Source organism: Plectropomus leopardus, chromosome 4 (genome assembly GCF_026936395.1).
Source record: "Plectropomus leopardus strain MGB_pleo_1.0 chromosome 4, ASM2693639v1, whole genome shotgun sequence".
In the NCBI taxonomy this organism is placed as follows: domain Eukaryota; kingdom Metazoa; phylum Chordata; class Actinopteri; order Perciformes; family Serranidae; genus Plectropomus; species Plectropomus leopardus.
Window position 1 is genome coordinate 23,494,960 of NC_142179.1, and position 18,973 is coordinate 23,513,932.

General features: G+C 40.4%; 1 protein-coding gene across 5 annotated transcripts in view; it reads right to left on the bottom strand.

Annotated features, from left to right (window-relative positions):
• The window catches only part of rhobtb4 (Rho related BTB domain containing 4), a 45,895-nt gene extending 26,922 nt beyond the window's left edge, over positions 1-18,973 (bottom strand). The window contains exons 1-3 of one of the 5 annotated variants that reach the window (XM_042486553.2): positions 18,820-18,932; positions 18,226-18,521; positions 18,017-18,155 (exon numbers count right to left, since the gene is read on the bottom strand). The gene's annotated coding sequence lies outside the window, so the exon portion shown is untranslated. The other 4 variants (XM_088076882.1, XM_042486552.2, XM_042486554.2 and 1 more) reach the window with 4 other exon arrangements.

Consider the following 18,973-nt stretch of genomic DNA (forward strand, 5'->3'; position numbering starts at 1 on the left):
TGGCGTTTGCATTTTTCTTTCACTTTCACTACTGCTTTTCTGTGTGAATTGACGCGAGACAGCAGTCATCAAAAAAGCTTTGTTCAACATAAATATCAGCCAGCAAAAGCGCATTAACACTCCAAACATCATACATTTAAGACTTTATTAGTCTGATGTTGGAGCTGAAGAGGAACACTTAATGGTCTCATATGAGATTAGGACACAAGAGCCAATCATATCCTGCAAAACCGATAGTATCCCCGCCCCGAAACTGTCCTCCTGCCATCCTGTTAACTCAATGCATGCCGCAAAGCACGCTGCCTTTCGTTGGGGGAGCTGAACATCCGCCACTGAGCTGCTTTTATACTCTCTGTCATTGTGTGACGCTCAGCCTTCATTATTACTCGCAAAAACGAGACATTAATTGTTATTGTTAATTGTTTATTAAATATGCAAATTTAAAAGTCTGATTTTCTCAATCTCTCATTCAGTCCTTTTTTAACATACAAATTTTCTCCTATAATATCCGGTTAAATGATGCAATGGTGTAGTTATTACTCATGGGCAAAGGAGAGACATTTTCTTCTATGGTTATTCTGGGTGTTCAGGCATAGCAACTAGCTACCACATAGCAACACTTGTGTATTGCTACAGAAGCCAATACAGGAGCCAAGAAAAAAAGACAGCAGATCATGGATTGCTGTGGAAAAATACTCAGTTGTTTACTCTATACATTTTTTTGAGATCTCGATGTCTGGGAATTCATTCCAGGAATGTGAAGCTGCACCAGAGAAGAAAAATGCTGCCATGTTGCCAGGAGGTAAAAGTACCTCACTATTCTGCCAGCATAACTATTTTTACTTTAAACTTCAATTGCTTTGTAAATCTGTTGTTATCCAGCTAAAGACTTTGCCCAGACATGCTTTCAGTATTTGAGCTTCTCCTGAGTCTCTCTGCTTTCATAACCTGCAATTTCAGATAAGACATGAGAGTAGAATTTATATTAGGTTACATTTTAACTTGCAATTCTTTTGGGACATTTTGCAGTATTTGGCCATGTGGGGACCTAGACAGTCTGATCTACTAGCTTCCTTTCATGGCTGTGGAAGACTGAAGACAGACATCTACTGGTAGGATTTGGTACTGAGGTACTCTGAAACAAAGGAGGCATAAGCTCTCTGTTTCACCGAGTGCCAACATCTCTGTAACCATGTAAATCAGCAGTGGCTGCAAGACTGGAGTGAAAGTGTTTATGAAGCACAAATCTATGACTTGACCCTTCTGCTTCTGTCCATCCCCACAAACCCGTAGATATGTGTGATAACATGCAAAAAAGCGCACATGCAATACCACAGCACCAACATCACAGTTACATGAGTTCGCTGTGTAACCAGTGGAGATGTCTTTTTTATATCTATTTGTTCAGTGGTGTCTTGAAGCCCTGAGAAAACACTGGCCCCTGACCTGGCTGGCATGGCCAGAATGAAACAGCATGAAAGATGGGCTGGAATGCTGCTGGAGAAAGCAGGGGTTCAACAGCACTGGCACTGAGAGGGCTCAGAAATGTAGAGAGGCAGCCCCTTTGTCGGAGACGTGTACTTGTGAGAGAACTCTCAAGCAGCACAGGCTGAGCTTATGTCTGGCCTTTTCAGCTACAGTAGTACAGAAAGGACTGTGTGGCTTTGTTTACAAGCTTTATCGCTCTTTTATTAACTGTGTGGGAAGTCTACTCCCATTGCTTTTACACTTTGGTGAGATTAAAGTTGGGAGAATGAGCTGAGATCATTCTTTGGCATAGCTACCTCAGCAAGGAGTGTCCTGCTGCTTGGACAAATACCTTTAGTCTGCAGCATATATTCAACACCATCCAAGTTTCCTCAAGTTTTACTGAACGATTGATGAAAACATTTCCTCCAAGATCAATAAAAATCACAATTTGGTGTCCTTAGAATACCTTTTTACCCGTATACAATGCTTTCGTCAAATGTTCTTGAAGGGCTTCATTTTGCAATCAACTATCCACCATTTTGAAAATGTGACATCTGCTATAAGAAAATAAGTGCTGTTGTTTCATTTAAAAATCATACATGTTTCCATTATGGTGGAAGTGAGTACTTGTTGGGCTCGTCTTTTTATTTATTTTGCTTATTTAATTAATGTTTTATTTATTTTATTTCCCTTGATTTTTGGTTTTATGACTTTGTTGTTTTTTATGTATATTTGTTTTTATTATTTTATATTGAAATTTTGCATTCTGCATTTTGCATTATTTGTTCTCTTGTTTATTTCTGTTATTGTATCTCCTATGTATCTCATTTCTGCTTTTGCTTTGTTTGTAAAAGCAACTCTGTTGTTAAAGGTGCAATATAAAGAAGGTATTATTAGTAGTAGTATTACTAATAGAATTCAGATGACATCATGAGTTTTTATTTAAAGGTATATTACGCAGGATTTTTGATTAATTTTTGTAAACATGTTCACCAGTGAAAGTGAAAGGAAAACCCAACCTCAGATTAACTGTCATGTGGTTTTATGTCTTGCTATATTTGTGTGATTTTTTTCCTGCACTTTGTCTCTTGGATGCATGCTGTTTATGGTATGGCATCTGAACGATACCTTTTTATAAAGCCCTAACCTCACCTTAGTGCTGTGGGATTACACACCCATAAAAGTCCTGTGCACAGAAATAAGAAAAAAAAATAAAAAAGATACCAACAGAGGGCAGAGTCTCTGCAGTTAAATACACACACTTCTAATGGGTCATAACTAATAATTGCGACAAGTCTATGCATTGTTTTTAAGGAAAATCCTCCATAGTTGATCATCAATATTAAGCAATGGATATTATGTATCATTTTAATAGCCATAGAGCATTTTGGAATGAAACTCATCCCTTCATCTCATTCCCTCTTGTCCATTCCTCCACTGACCCTATTCTCACCCCTACAGCTCGCCCAAATATCCAACAGGCCTGCACACCCCCTGCCTCAGCACTGTACTGGAACTGTTCTAAAGCTGTCAAAACACCCAGCTTCTCACACTCCCTGCGTCCACAGAGAGTTCGCCTCAAACACACACCGTCCTGAGCATGATTTAAGACACACACTCAATGAAAAAAGTCGACATGCAGCCCTGTACACTGACACAAGTAGGTCAGAGCTGCAGTGGGTCTTCCAAACAGTCCTGCAGCACCATGGAACTGATAACAGTATCGAAGATTAAATTCTACCTTCAGACACTCATGAGCAAACATCACATAGCAGATGTACACATGTAGATCTACAGTATGAGATCATTTGCTTGTTTGTCTGGCAAGATGATGCATTTTTGTTTTGCAGAGGGTCAAGGAAAAAACAACACAAGAATTTCAATTTGTTCCTCTGGGGAAAAAAAATTCAGAGGTCGAAGGTGAAGGGCTGAGATTGGAATGACTGGAGGCTAAAGTGAAATAAGTCTGAGAAAAAGTGGCATTCCTGAAGGATCAGAGGTAGAAGAGCTTTGAAAAACTGATAAATGCACAGAAACAAACAAACACACACACACACACACACACATCCATGTCAATCTCTGACTCTGAATCTCCTTTTCATTCCCACTTTTAATCTCTCTCTCTCTCTCTCTCTCACACACACACACACACACACACACACACAAACACACACACTTTGATATGGAGAGGTGGCTGAGATGTGTTGCCAGAGTCGGCACCCTGGCATGAAACAGAGTGTTTTGTAACAGCCGGCCTATTTGGAGATGGGTGATGGGCATGTTAACAGAGTGTGAGTTTAAGTAAAAAACATTCAACACTAGATAGGGCCTGAGAAAAAGTACAGAAGTAGAGACAGACAAAGTGCAAGAAAGAGCGAGAGGCCAAGGATATTGTTTACTTACTAAAGTTATCAGCAGATTGTCTTATCTACGGTCAGTTGGAGAACTTCATGTGAGTGACCAGCTGTTGTTGCCTCATTATATCGTAATGAAGACATATCACTCCAGTGCTCACAACAGAAAAAGAAACACACTATGGGGTAAAAGGCTTGAGCCCATTGGTCAGAAGCTCTTGGATGTATTAATTCTGAAATGCTATTCTGGTTTAAGGAGACGTGTTTTCTTTTCCTTTATGCCTTGTAAAAACAGGTCCTTTTATGTACACTTAATTTATTTCAGGTCATTTTTAACAAGGCCATGTGACTAACTGCCATGTTTTGTTGGTATGCTTTCATTTCTACATTTTCTTTTAGAATGTGAGACCTTGAAACTCAACTGTCAAATTTCAAAACCAATCACTTAACAAATGTTTTATCTAATGACCATATTAATGGTCCAGTTTGAAGGATTAAGTAGCTGGTGAGGTTGCAAAACTGAAACTTCCAAGCATGTAGGTGGCTGATGCAAAAACGCAAATGGTCTTATCTAGAGCCAGAGTTTGGTTAGTCCATTCTGGGCTACTGTAGGACAATGTGGTGCACTTTGTGGAAGAGGACCCACACAGTATGTACATATTAAAGGGTCATTTTAATGTGATGAAGCACACCCATTCTTAGCTCTAGGTAAGGAATACTTAACTGGACAGATATATACTTTTCAAAGGAGATAAAATGTGAATGAGGTGTGTTTGAGGTGTGCCCCTGTAGGTTTAAATAATATGCTAATGGCTTACATAAAGTCATGATTCTGAATGTATATGACATTTATTGTGTACTTTAAAAGCATCAGTCATCTAGTGCCATTCATATTGATAAGCTGCCATCATAAAATAAGAAAAAGTCATGAAGCAGAACAAGGTCTGAGTAAGATTTATGAGCTATTCCACTGTGTCCAAGTTAAAGCACTTTGTGCTGACATACTTGTCATTAGGTATTATTGAATGTGGAATGATGTGAGTTTGAGAGTCTAACTCCCAGGCTGCAGATAAGTCTTCACTGACAACAACACTGATGTATGAGCGGGTCAAGTCTGTGCTGGTGCTGATGGGCCATGCTGGTGGAATATGTTGGGAATGTAAAGTGGCTTGAGGTCCTGGGGCAAAGGCTGGATAAAGGTGGGAACAGCCGAACAGAAGGGGAGAATGGAGGGTGGGATGAGTGAATGAGAAGGCGGAAAAGCTGACGGTGTACGGGGGGTGTAGGCGGGGGGCTCTCTGTGGTTAACTGCCTGCTGTCTGTCTGAGAATAAGCAGACCTCTGATTATGATATTAATGCCAACTTAAATGTTTCCCAGTGAGGTGCCTGGCTTTTGCAAAGCGGTGCATGGGGTGGACAAGAACACAGTGCTTCATATTAGTCACTGTTCATAACTAACTGCCCTCAGACTGCCCATTTAGAGTCATGTGGCAGCTGGCACACCCAGCCAACACCACCAGCAGTACATCTGCCACCATCAGTCCATACAGTGACCAGGGCAGCTATGGTGAGAAATTCTGTGGCTCTTTGTTTGATGATTGTTTTCTTGTTGGTTCAAGTTGGCTGGTTTTCTTTAAAAAAAAACATGGTAAGAAGGCGAACAGCTCAACAAGAAATGACCCAAAAATTAGCAAGAAATTAGTAAAAACAAAGTTGCATGGAAAAAACATTAGCAATAGATTTAGAAAACGTTAAATGCTAATTACGTGAAAATAAGTTTAAGTCTTGCTTTTTAAGCAAGAAATTTGGAAAAAAAAAAAATCACAAAAATTAGCTGTAAATAGGTTTTATGGAAGAAAAAAATAATTTTTGACGACGAAATAAGCAAAAAGTTAGGAGAAAATTACCCAAAAATAAGCAAAAAAGCAGGAAAATAGTAAAAAGTTCTGAGAAAATTATCTGAAAATAGGCAAAAAGAAAAGTAAAAAACAAATAGGAAAATGAGCTAAAGATAGTTCTGTAACATAAATTTAAATATTGAATAATAAGAATTATAAACAGATTTCTGGTCATGTTCCCTTCATTTTGATAATACCTAGAATAATAATAACTTTTACAGATTTTTGCAGTTTCGAGGCCATTTCTTGTCAAGTTGCTTATTATGTTTTTGTAGAGAAATAAAACCCGTTTTCTCAAGTGTCAAAGGTTCAAATGCTTGTAAAAGGCAGGCAATCCAGTTATTCAAAGTTATGAAAGTCCTAATTTTAAGCCTGTTTCACCCAAAATCACAGCCTATGACAACATAATACTGAGTAATAGACAAGGTGGACAGGAGGTTTTAAGAAGGTAAGGGTTGAGTGGATGCTTTAAATTCTTGAGTGGCACAAATCATCTGTGATAAAGACAAAGTGTACCTAGCACAGTCATAATATACGGTCTGCATTCTGACTTGAGGGGACCAATGTTGCACAGGCATGTCTTGCTATGCATTAGTTCATGTACATACACATACAGACAAAACCACAAAAGTCTTGACCTAATTGGATTTTGCATCAAATCCAACATACAGGTTGATATGCAGACACAAATAAACAGGCTTTCCCACTAACAAACACAATTTTATAATACACACACGCACAAACAGATACACATGCACTGTCTCTGCTGGATAGAGACACACAGGTCAGTGGAGGTGCCTCTTAAGCTGTGGCTGTCAAGTGGCAGGGCTAATCTTATTAAGGCTCTCTTCAGCTGCTGGTCCAAACTCTTAAAGTGATAGTTCACTTTGCTGGGAAACACATTTGAATCTAAGCATGTATTTAAAACCAGAAGTGTTGCCTTTATGCTCAGGGAAGTAGTATCCTGTTTAAGCACAGTGGATACTGTATTTTATGTATTAAATGTATACGCTACTTTGAATAGGTTCTCAAAAATTGCAAACAAGTGGAGAGTCAGAATTAAAATATCCATATAGTGATCATATAGATTCTGTATAGATCACTATATCACTGGTTCACTTAAAAGGTGGCAAATGTTGATCCTTTGACTCCAGCAAAGTGAATGATGGCTTTAATTACCTTGGGAAGTAAGGGCTGAGCCAGTTAGGGGGTTTGGTGGATTCATTGGCTGTGCGGGACTAAGGCCATTAAATAGATGAAGATGAGCTAGGGTCAACAGTCTGGCTGGAAATGATGTCAAGGTAAGATGTGAGAATCAGGTTGAGGATTTAGACAGAGACATATCGAAATTGGATGGAGATCAGGAAGGATGTGGATATAGGACCAGGGCTAGAGTAAAGCTAGGACGCTGAGGATAAAATCTAAGTCAGCAAGGAAACCAATACAAGCAGGTTGTAGTCTATAACAAGGAAAACTCAACTTAATTTGTACAGGGGCCACCTTTGCAAATTATTATTGGTCTATCATTATAAACCAATAATAATAAACAAACATTAACATTTTATTGGCCTAGGACACTGTTTGAGTATCCAGGGGATCATTAACTGGCACTTCTTTTTATAAACAAGCTGTATTCCGATCCTTTTTTATGCCCTCTGGCAGCGATTCAAAGTACTTAAAATGTCCCAGTGTGAATCAATTTATTTTCCTTGTGAAGTGGAAAATGGTTAACTGGACAACCAGCACTCTATCATGCCAAACTTGGTCCAATTACAGCCTTAAGTTGAGTGTCACTGGTCCATAGAGACATGGAGGCAGCTCAAGACTAGAACTATCAAAAGAAAATAGCAAAAGTCTGATGTGATCTTGCGGTCTGGTCCAACATTTATAATTTTGAAAATCAATAGTCACAATGCACCTGGAATGCTGTGCATACTGAAGTTATCCAGTCAATATTCATCTACACTTCCTTTAAAGATGTTTAGGTACTTCCTAAATGGCAGAAACACCAAAAACAGCAATGAAAGCTGAACAATAGAGAATAGACCATGGATTGGTACTTGACTGTGGGATTCTGACTCACCGAGGTCATAACAATGTCAAACATCTCTGCTACATCACGCCTTTAACAAGTTTAACAAGTGTAATCCATTGAACATGTTCACTATGCCACGTCTGATTAGATTTCTAACACTTACTCCCCAGATACACCGGGGGTTCAATGTCAGTTGAACCCCCGGTGATATTGATTTAATCCGCCAGATATATTCTCCAGTAACTTTTTAATATGTCCTTTAGTAAATCCATCAGTAGGGATAAAGGAGGATTTTATCGTGGACTACCTGAGTTTAAGTGCCTTAAATGGGATGTTTTGTTCCTGGAGCCCGTTAATACAGCGATAGGGAGGTAAATGTATTGTATTACAAAATGAGGAAACCCTACATGTTAAACTATAAACAAAGTGGTGAAGATGTCAAACATTTTTTGCACACTGTCGTCTTTTACTTTTGTATAGCATATGTCTGCTTTTGCCTAAATAAATTATTGATTTGGTGACACCTGTAGTTATTGGTGGTAACAGCAAATGTGGTTTAAAAATACATGACACAGCGCTCTGGGGCAGCGAAACCAAATGTTGTTGTTTTATTAAAGAAGTCAGGCAATAATTGGCCTTTTTCTATCCAACATGGAAATACCAATAACTGCAATTCACTTAATGGCCACTTGAGGCTGGTACCAGAAGTGAGTCAGTCCCTATAAACACATATGTTAAAATGCCCAAATTTAGACCAGAAATAAACATGTTTACAGGCTGGTACAAAAACTGTTTTTGGTGCCTAACTCAAGGCTTCAAAACGGCAGTCCACAAACCATTGGGTGACTTCATGGTAACTCGCTACATCCATTAGTTACACGGTCTATTGTCTACTACAACAGAGCACAGTAAAAGGAGTTGGTTTCCTCATTAAGTTAGAGGTGTGCAGCCTTTCTTCTGCAGCTCTTCATCCAACAGCTCACTGTGGCTGCTTCTTGTTCCATTGCTCCCCGCAATATCTCAAATTGATCCTCTGTTAAACAGTAAGTGCCAGGCTCACTGAAACAGACACTGCAATTCAAAAGAACTACTAATTGACTACTGACTCCTTAAAAAATAAGAGTCAGTTCATGTTTCACCAGTTAAGCTTTTACTGTGTAGCTGCAACAAAAATGTTTGGCAGTAACATAATACAACATTTTTTTTTCCATGAATATCACCTTCAACACCCAGTTCATAATACTGCAAATATTTAAATTTTGCAGTACTTCATCTGTGGGCCATAGGCTTAATCACCACTCTGACCAGACTGTTATTTTTTAAGACTCAACTGACCCACCAAGCAGCAGATGCCTTAATACTGTTTCAGTGCAGATAAGTTACCATTATGCTTATCATCGTGCTCCAGAGCACTGCGAACTGTTAGGTACCTTTAAGAGCATTACTGACCAGCACATTAATGGCAGATCAATGGGTGGTCAACAACAAAATACTGTAATTTGTCATCTGCCAGGAGGTTTTTCCAAAAACAGGTGCAAACTATTGCTGAGTGCTGACACCTCACTGCTACCTGTGGTGATGTTGGGAGTGTAGGTAACCTCTCTGAACCTCAGACAGGTCCGCAGACACTCTCACACTCTGGTGAGGATGTACCAGAGTAAACTTTGGACTGGGGTTGAGTAAAGATAACAAACAGGAAAAGGTGAGGGAGTGCAAAAATAGAGCCTTCATTTCTCTGAACCTTTGGAAGAACTAGAACAATTTTCTTTGCCAGTTTAAGTTGAAATATAGGTGGTCTGGTGAAACCTTAACATGCAGGGACAGCCATATTTAGTATTCTTAGTAATTAGTAATTTAGTATTCCTTTAAAATTGAGTCAAATTGTGCAAAGTTCTGACCAATATGACAGTAAACTGGAGGAGGGGCAGGAGCAAAATGCTAACTTGGGCAGAAAGAGATGCATTTGGCCTCGGCACAGGTCAGTCAGTATTCCAGAAACAGCCTGATCAAACAGAGAGTGAAGCCAAGCCAAACACCTCTGGACTTCAGTCTGGCACAGAGAGGCAGAGATCACAGTGCACACAGTCAGTACATCAACCTAGCACACTCTGAAACGTACCATAAAGCAGAGGTCCCCAGCCTTTCTGGCCTGTAACCCCTTAAAAGGAGGCAAAGCATGTGCCAAACAGCAGTGACAAGTTAAACTTAAGAGTAATTTATTAGTTAGTTTTATCTGAATAACTTTGAAAGGCTTAAGGGGATAAAAAAGGAACCAGTAATTCATAAGAAAAAAAGCAGAAATTAGAGAAAAGTTGTAAAAAATTAACAGTTCTGTGTAGCAGATTTTTTTCCTGTTGTTCTATCTTGGCAATAACAATCCTTTGATATGACCTGCAAACTTTGGGAACCACTGCTCTATAGGTCTTAAAAACTATAGCCTGAACGCAACACTGTGTACTTGTCAAAAATCAAATACATCAGTATTGCCATACATGTTGCAAGATGTGGAAAATCAAACTCTAGTGTGAAACTTTTATATTTGGTTGTACTATACAATCTCTAAGCTCAAATCAGAAGGTTCTGTGCTAATGCAACATTTCTGTATCTAATATGTTATCATTTTTCAGCACGACTAAACTGAAATACCCATACTGGTAAAAGGCAAAGAAAACCAGTATCTGTCCGTCTCTATTTAAAACACGCTGTTGCTCATAGATACAGAAATAGAGAGGAGTAAATGGAGGAGAGAGAAAGAGCAGGAGTCCAAAAGGCAAAAATCACAGACAGACTGAGACACAGACAAATAAACCACATTACAGAGAGCTGAGGCATAACAGGAAGGTCCTTTGTTGTGTTTACTTCAAATAGCTTGCATGTTGTTTATCCATTCTGTTAGTTAGAGTTCCTCGTATTGTATCGCACTTGCACAAACAAAAACAAACCTGTTGTGATGTGAAAACCTTGCATCTCACAGACGGAGCAAAACAGCGATGTATTTATCTCAATGGCAATGCAGTTTTGATTTCATCCAATAGAGCATTGAGTGGGTTTTATAACCTCGAATGGTTAAAGCATTTTCTCAGGCAGCAGAGGAGCCATATAATCCTTTGGCTGACCACAAAATCGGCAAATATAGAGATTTTCACCTGATGGCAGTGAAATGTAATACTCTATATACTGCTTGAATCTGACAGACAAAAGTCAAAATGCATCTCCATTTGCGGGAATACTGTTAAAGAAGATGGTACATGCATGCACACACACAACTATAGCATCCTAAAATAGTGTGATGGAAAAATCTATACTGGTGTCCAGTTATTTCCGCGCTGCTGCGCCGTGGCCTGGTGATACAACAAGGATACAATAGTCACCTCATATTGTGACCACATGTCAGTCATTTGCCAAGCTGCAGCATCACCATGCAGGCTTTAATCATTTGAATAAGGGCAGGGGGCAACGGAGTGGAAGCTCTTTTGGATGGTGCATTACTGTTGATCCCAGCTAATCCAAACCACTTGTGAACAGAGGTCATTCAGACCACAGAAATGTTGAGATGAAACACTCAGTATGAGAATTTGTGCACAAAATGTAATATATATCAAAATGTCCTGCACAATTCTATGCGTTTTTTTAACTATTTAGTTTGGATAAACAGCATGTCCCTACTGTATTATTGGTCACTGCGGCAAGGGGGGAAGTAAAAAGCAATTTAACAGAAAACCATAACAGTCGTAATGGAGCACAACAACACTCAGGACGTCAATATTCCTGCAAAGCACTACCTCTGTTGAGAAATGCATCGGTATTAAGTAGCACATGATATTAAATAGGAATGATATTGATGATATTGATTAAATATTCATGTTGAAATGAGAGTGATGTATTTTAGTAAGAGACAGAGGGAGAAACAAAGAGGTAACTGATTTTATTGTCAGACTATATGACAGTTTAGTTATAATCTGTCCTTAGATGACCAAAACTTTATCTATATACAAGCTACAACTCACAAAAAATAACCATGTTTCAGTTTATTACCCTACAATGGTTTTGATTTACAGTTACAAATATGATAGATTTACATATAAGGAGGCTTACTCTGAAGTTTATTCCATTGTACTCTGATTTATTGGGGGCAGAGAACCAACTTGAATTTCATTTTCGTTCAATTTGTTTAAATTAAGGGAGAGGTTCCTGAAGTACATAATGACTAAAAAGAGACCAAAGCTGAAACTTGCTAACCAAACCACATAATACAGGGTGAGTCGATTTCAGATTTTCACGGGGAGCAAACCACAGAGACTGGAGTCAGACAAACACTGTCTGGGATGATGACAGAGCTCTCATCTGCATCCTGCTACCCTCAGTTAGCAAATCTGATTCATCCATTCTTGTGTGTGTGTGTGTGTGTGTGTGTGTGTGTGTGTGTGTGTGTGTGTGTGTGTGTGTGTGTGTGTGTGTGTGTGTGTATAGTTGCGTGTGTGTATGTGAGAGAGAGACAGAGAGTGTCAGTCAGGTTGCATCAGCCTCCTGAAACTGCAAAAATCAGGCAGCCCTCAGTTGAAAGGCATGTGGGCGATTACGAGTGCAAAGACAACAATGCGTATGTATAAAAATAGACGTGAAGGGAAACACCTTAACCTATGGACACACAATCACAAACACCTCACTAAACTAACACAATTACAGATCACAACCCTGTGGTTTCATGAGCGCCTTGGCCAACTAAAACTGGTCTGACCCTGATTAGCAGGAATGGCACCCTTGGGCGTCTCTCGCACTACAGATTAGTTTAAAGCCTCTAGCTCTTACTAGAGAAATGACAGAGGCACATTGACAGGGAGAGCACATGCATGTGTCAGTGTGTTTATGTTCAAATGAAAGTATTTGTGAATAAGGGTTTGGGAGTTCACTTGCTTCTCTGTGTGAGTCATTGTGTTTGTGTGTGTTTATGTCTGTATGTATGAGTTTGGGTAAAGATGTGTGGATGCCTCCCTGTGATGCTGGGTTTTGGGTGTGTGGAAGGCAGAGTAGGGAGTGGCGCAGAAGGAAAATGTATGAGAACATTCAGAGAAATTAGAAGTTTTCTGGGTACAATGAAAGCAAATAACTGCCAAAACACGGCAGCAGCCAAGATTACGGAAATCCTAAAGAAACCACCTAACCATTGTTCTCCATCACATTTTTATGTGTTCCTTTAACACAAGCAATCAGAGTTAAAATAACATGCAGGCAAATGTCTATGTGATGTTAAACATGCAGTGGCAACTCCCAAATCTCTCACTCTCTCATGGACAAAGGAGAAACTGTGAACAAACGCTCTCACCCAAGAACAGCCAATCACTGCTGTTGCTCAGGGTGCTAATTGGGGTTTCTTAATTCTCAATTAATGAACGCCACAGCCGCTGAACAGTGTGTGCAATGGGATACGAGTTATAACAGGGAGGCAGGTGGATAGACAGACAAGATGTGAAAACAAACAGGAAGATAAAGAGACAGACAGCCAACGCTTGCAGGCATTAAATATGAGAGACGCTAGAGATTACCACTGCGTGTGATAAATACAGAGCCAAACATATCAGGCTGTTTGGTCCCACACAGACATAGGAAGTGGTTAGTGCAAGGGTCAGCCTTCTTAGTCCAGTGGGAGATGCAAGGACAACCACACCCGTCCAACCAACCGCTAGTAGCTCACAATACACACACAACTTGGGTGTGAAATGCAATCTGCGATTGCAGCACACACATACACACACACACACACACACACACACACACACACACACACACACACACTCAAATACCTAGTTGGCATACCCTCAGTCATATGACTTTGGAGCCAATTCACGCAAGGGGATCGGCTTTCCGCCACAAACGAGAGGAGCAGATGCTAAAGAAAGAGACACTCAGGGATCAAATTGCATACAGAGAAGCACACATATAAAAATATGCATGCATAATGACACACAGATGCAAAGGAAGATATATTTGTTGCAGTGATACATCCACACCGCCATGATATGCAGAAAGCACACAAACACAAACATGAACATAAATAGAGTTGAGCTACAGCCAAGCAGCCAAGCTGTGCCTCTTAGTGTCTGTGGCATAACATGCTGTGTCTTTCTAAACACATATGCAGACCCACACGCATGCAACATTAATCCAGTAAGGTACATAGATTTGGTGAAATGGATCAGACATCAGTCAGAAGGAATACATATTTAAATGTAATCATGACTGTTTGTGTGTGTGTGTGTGTGTGTGTGTGTCTGTTATATACTGAAAAAGCAGCAACCTCCATATGCCATTAATGATTGAAAGTTTGTCTGTTGGTCAATTTGAGTTTCTTGCCATAAACATCAGAGCTACAGTCAACCCACCAGCCATCTTCTTTAAATGCAGTCTTGTTCCTCCTCTGCTGGAACGCTATGTGACCCTGATCCTGTCCTATCTCAGGCCTGTGGTAATTAATCATTTTGAAGGCACAAAATGTTGAACATGTGAGCAGGGAGAGTTTCTTACAGGTGCCGGTACACAGAAAATGATTGCCACCTTGCTAAAAGTATAGACCCTGATACGTCACTGGTAGCTGGTAATGCTGCTGTTTATGTAAACAGAGAAAGCAAGTGTTGCAGGACTTTGCTGATATGCTGTCTTCTGCTGTTGCGATTTCTCTTACGTAGGCTGTAGGCATCCTTTTGCAGTTGTTAGTATGCTCGTGTTTCATTCAAAACTTATGTTTCATGCTATCATTCGATCAAACAAGTCATCAATTAAAAAAGAACCAAACTACTTGAGGTGCTCTGTAGGCTAACATTAGCAGCCTGTGTTCCTACTCCGCTAGTCTACACTGATATTAGAGATGCAGTAACAAGTACAGCAAGTTGGCTGCTGGATTCAAGTTAAATTTTGGGCATCGTATGCCATCAAAGAGGGGGAATGCAGCATAGAAATATGTCAAAATGTAGGACTGTCATGCCCACAACACATTATAAGCTAAGACAATGGTCATCATAATTTTTAAAATCCTTATTAACAAACAAAAATACAGCTGTGCAAAACAGACGGGTAAGGGCTAAGTGGTTTGATGTATTGAGGTGTATTGGTCTTGGGACAAAAAAACAACTAAAAGTTGAGTTTTGGGGTGCATATAAGAAACTATTTTGCCATGAAGAAGCATAATTGAGTGATTTTGTTAAATAATTACAATCTAAAAACACTGTCCATACCAAAAATGAAGCTGATCTTGCTGCCTAAAAACCTCTGGCCCAGAACTCTTTCCCCATATTCTGTCAACAGTGAGATTGTGTAATAGGCCTCCCTATCAGTGCAGCCGTCCTGGATCTCTGAACACAACCCCCTGTCAAACCCTGGCCTCAGCCCAGCTCAGAGCTGTCTGAGCAGCCACGACTGGATGAAGACACTTCCCGCCTCAAATGAACCCTTATCTCCTCTCGCCCTCTTGGTCCGACCCTGCGCTGTCCTGTCCTCGCTGGCGTCATGACTGACACCTTCTTATCCAAGTCTCTCACCACACATAAACAGCTTGTTCCTTTAAATATGGTCTTGTAAAGGTGTTGTACCTTCTGCATACATGGAATTAGGAGTGTGTACAAAAAACTGTTGCAGACAAACACTATGTGTTTATTTTGAATTAATATAATTTTTGTATTGTTTAATGGACCAAACTAATGATGACATTTGTTTGCTGACTGTAATTCAGACCAGCTGCAGAGAGCTAATCACACTCACTCTCACACACATACAGTAAAAACAGAGAGAGTGCTAGTGACACAGTGCAGTGGGTTACCACATTAGAGGAAGTTAAGACAGATGTTCAAAGCAGCCTTACATGTGAAATCAGTTGTGGCTGTTTTTTTATGCTCTGAGAGGCTAACAAAGCTCTTTCATCAAGAAGGAAGAAGCTTAGCTATTTCTATTTAAATTTTTTCTATTTAAATCATTTCTTTATCAGTTTTCCAGTTTAAACTTAGAAGAGGAAGTGGGAAATATGGAAGGCTGATTTAGCATGTTTACAGTCATATGCAGTCTGACATCCTCTCCCTCACTCACTGTCTTTCTCAAACTCTCTCTCTCACTCCCTCACCCGGCTCTGCTCTAGTTTCCCCTCAGCCAAAACCCCTTCACGTCCCTCTTCCTCAGGATCTGCACTCTTTTTTCCTTCATTCTCTTTACTCTCCACAGCTCAGTTTCTCTCTTATTCAATTTCAAACAATCTTCGTCTCCTCTTTTCTCCTCTCTCCTCCAAGCACACAAGGCCTATGCTCCTTAACGTTCCCCTCGCTGCCTCAATCTGCTTTCTGCTCTTGCATTGACATTCTTTGCTCACTGACACCCTGTTTAAAAAACAACCAAAGAGGCAGCCAATGAGAGAGAAACAAACTGTACAGTTGCCATCACCAGCACAATCACTTGCTTCTCTCCCTCCCCTCCCCCCCATCGTGTTTTCTCTCTCTCCACAACTTACTTAAGAGGACAAACATCATGTGGTGCTGGTAAGAGACGAAGACACTGTTGTATGCTGACTGAGTCTCTGTTAGTGTTTTTTCTTTTCTGTGTGAATTCCTGAGTTGCAAGCCAAGGATGTGTGCGTTCATGACAACTCTCTATCCCTGCATACATGCATGCATAAACATATAAACAATGCAATCTATGTGCACACATCTCACAGCCTCAAGTGACTCTGGATCCAGTTGTGGACAGACGTGGGCTCAGAACAGACTGTATATGTGTGTGTGTTTGCTTGTGTCAATATGTGTGTGCATGTGACCATATGTGTGTGCGCACAGTATTGCTTAACTCACACAAAGACACAGCTTCTTATATGACTCCCAGCTGTGTGGACTTGGCCCACTAGACGGCTATCCAGCAGCCAGGAATGTTTGGTGCGCAACTGTACTGGAAAGCCCCAGTTATCCCCCCCCCACACACACACACACACACACACTCACACACACTCAGCCTCCTCTGGAGACAACCCACTCCTCTGAGCAGGGGCAGACAGAGGGACGGGCCTCACCCCAAAGGAAGAATGGTTCAAATTCCACAGCTGATAGAAAAACACAGAGGAGTGGGATGGAGCGGAGGAACTGATGTCAACTCTATCAGACCCCCACCCCCAACACACACACATACACACACACACACACACACACACACACACACACACACACACACACACACACACCATCTTCTATGCTCACAGTGAGGAAAAACAAAGAGGAACGAACAAAAAAAAAGGAAATATTTGACTCTTGTGGGCATTGTTAGTGTAGCTGATATCTGGATGCTGGATTGGCTGTTGCTACAGTTTCTTCCCATGCTTTTGCATTTTGTGTGCTCTAACATATACAGTATCTACAGCAGCCACTGTTTGGTTTTGTGGACAGTGAGTGACTCTACTGTTCAACTATGGCTTCAAGCTGGACTCACTCATCCAGGCTGCAGTATGTGGAGATATCATATTCTGTATTTGACAAAGACTTTTAGAAAGAATGTACTGACTCACTAATTGATCGCTGTATCGCCAAAGAAAACCTGATAGTAAAGCAGACCTGGGTTTAGCCAAATAAAGTTACATAATTCCGCCGTTTTTAAATATTCCCACAGTGAAATACAGTGAGACTGAGATACTTATGGTGAGATGAGTCTAAAATTGTTGCAATTAAAGTATCTGGCAGCACTGAATTACTATAATATGGAATGCAACTATATTATATGAGTATTTGGAATTATGATCACTTTTATTGATAAAAAGTCATTTTTACTGTTTTTTTTTTCTTGAATGTAACTGCAACCATTTGTCATTTTAATATTGTATAATATCATTTTAATATTCTTGTGTGTGTATTTTAACTTAATATATCAGTACTTTAAGGAGAACAAAAGCAAAACAGACAATAAAAGTGGAGTTGCCATAAAATAAACTACCCCTTGGGGGCTGAAACCACATGACTTTTATTAGTGTTGTAATTTTTTCTTGGGTTGACTCAAATTTCTATTTTTAATTTCTATTTTTAAAGCATAAGCAGATGTACAGGCATAATTTAAAAACCAGGGAAGATCAGTCTTAGGTTTTAAGTGCAAAACTGTGAGCAAACCAAACTAACTGAACCGTTATGCAACCCTCAGCCCAATCTGTCCACATGTGGTCTGTATTGTAGAGCGTTGTTTTGCGAGCATACACACTTTTAAGAGTTAGGACACAGCTACGTGTAATGATCTTCGTGGCTCCTACCTTTGAAAGACATTCACCTCTGGAATCAGCTCAGGTCTCTCCACCCTTGACGTCCACTTTCACTTCACACCTCTCCGCTGCGCTTTTCCCCTCAGTTTATTCTGGGCAGCGCGCGCCTCTCCCGCTTCTCCCCATCAAACTGCAAGGCACAAACACATGCGATCACTTCAGAGCATTCCTCTGGATGACAACATCTAATCACAACTCACAGGTTTTAACACTTGCTCCGTCTCAGCCTGGACTTGAGCGTCCTCAAATGATCGGCTTCGTTTCTAAATGTCGGCTGAAGATCTGCCAGAACTGAAAAATACTCCCGACTGTTGCAGCCGAGAGACGCCAGGAGGAATGTAATTACATGAAGACTGCTGCATATTGCAAAAGTAGCAGACATGCTCTTGTTTGCAGGCGCCCCCCTGCTATTGTGCTCTGCGATATGTCTGGGCTGTTGTCCGCCTGTGGTCCTGATGCGAGTTTTTTCCACGTCCCTTTGTTGTTTCTGTCACACCTACAAGGAGGGAGCACATGGAGGAGGGGACCCTTACATCGACTTTCTTTTGTCTGTCTGTTTGTTTTTACACAGCAGCGTTGCTCGTCATGGCTGAACAGTCTTTTTTCTTAATTATTGATTCGGCTTTACATCACAGATGCATTCAACGATTCTTATCAGCTCGCATGCATTTCATCCTCGACGCATCTGTATGATCTCCTCTCTAATGATTTATTTTTCTTTGATTTTTCTTTGATGATAATAGTCCGTTTCCTTCTACCGCGCCCATGTTTTTTATTCTAGTCTCTTATCTCACCAAATTTCTCGCCTGAAGTTTAGTCCTCGCTGGGGAGTGGAGCTGACGCTGCTGTCTCTCTCCTCTCCTCCCCTTTCCTTCTCTCGTTGTCTCTCCCAAGCGGTGGCAGAGCCCAGTTATGTTTCACTCTAGACCAGCCTTCACCCACGGCACG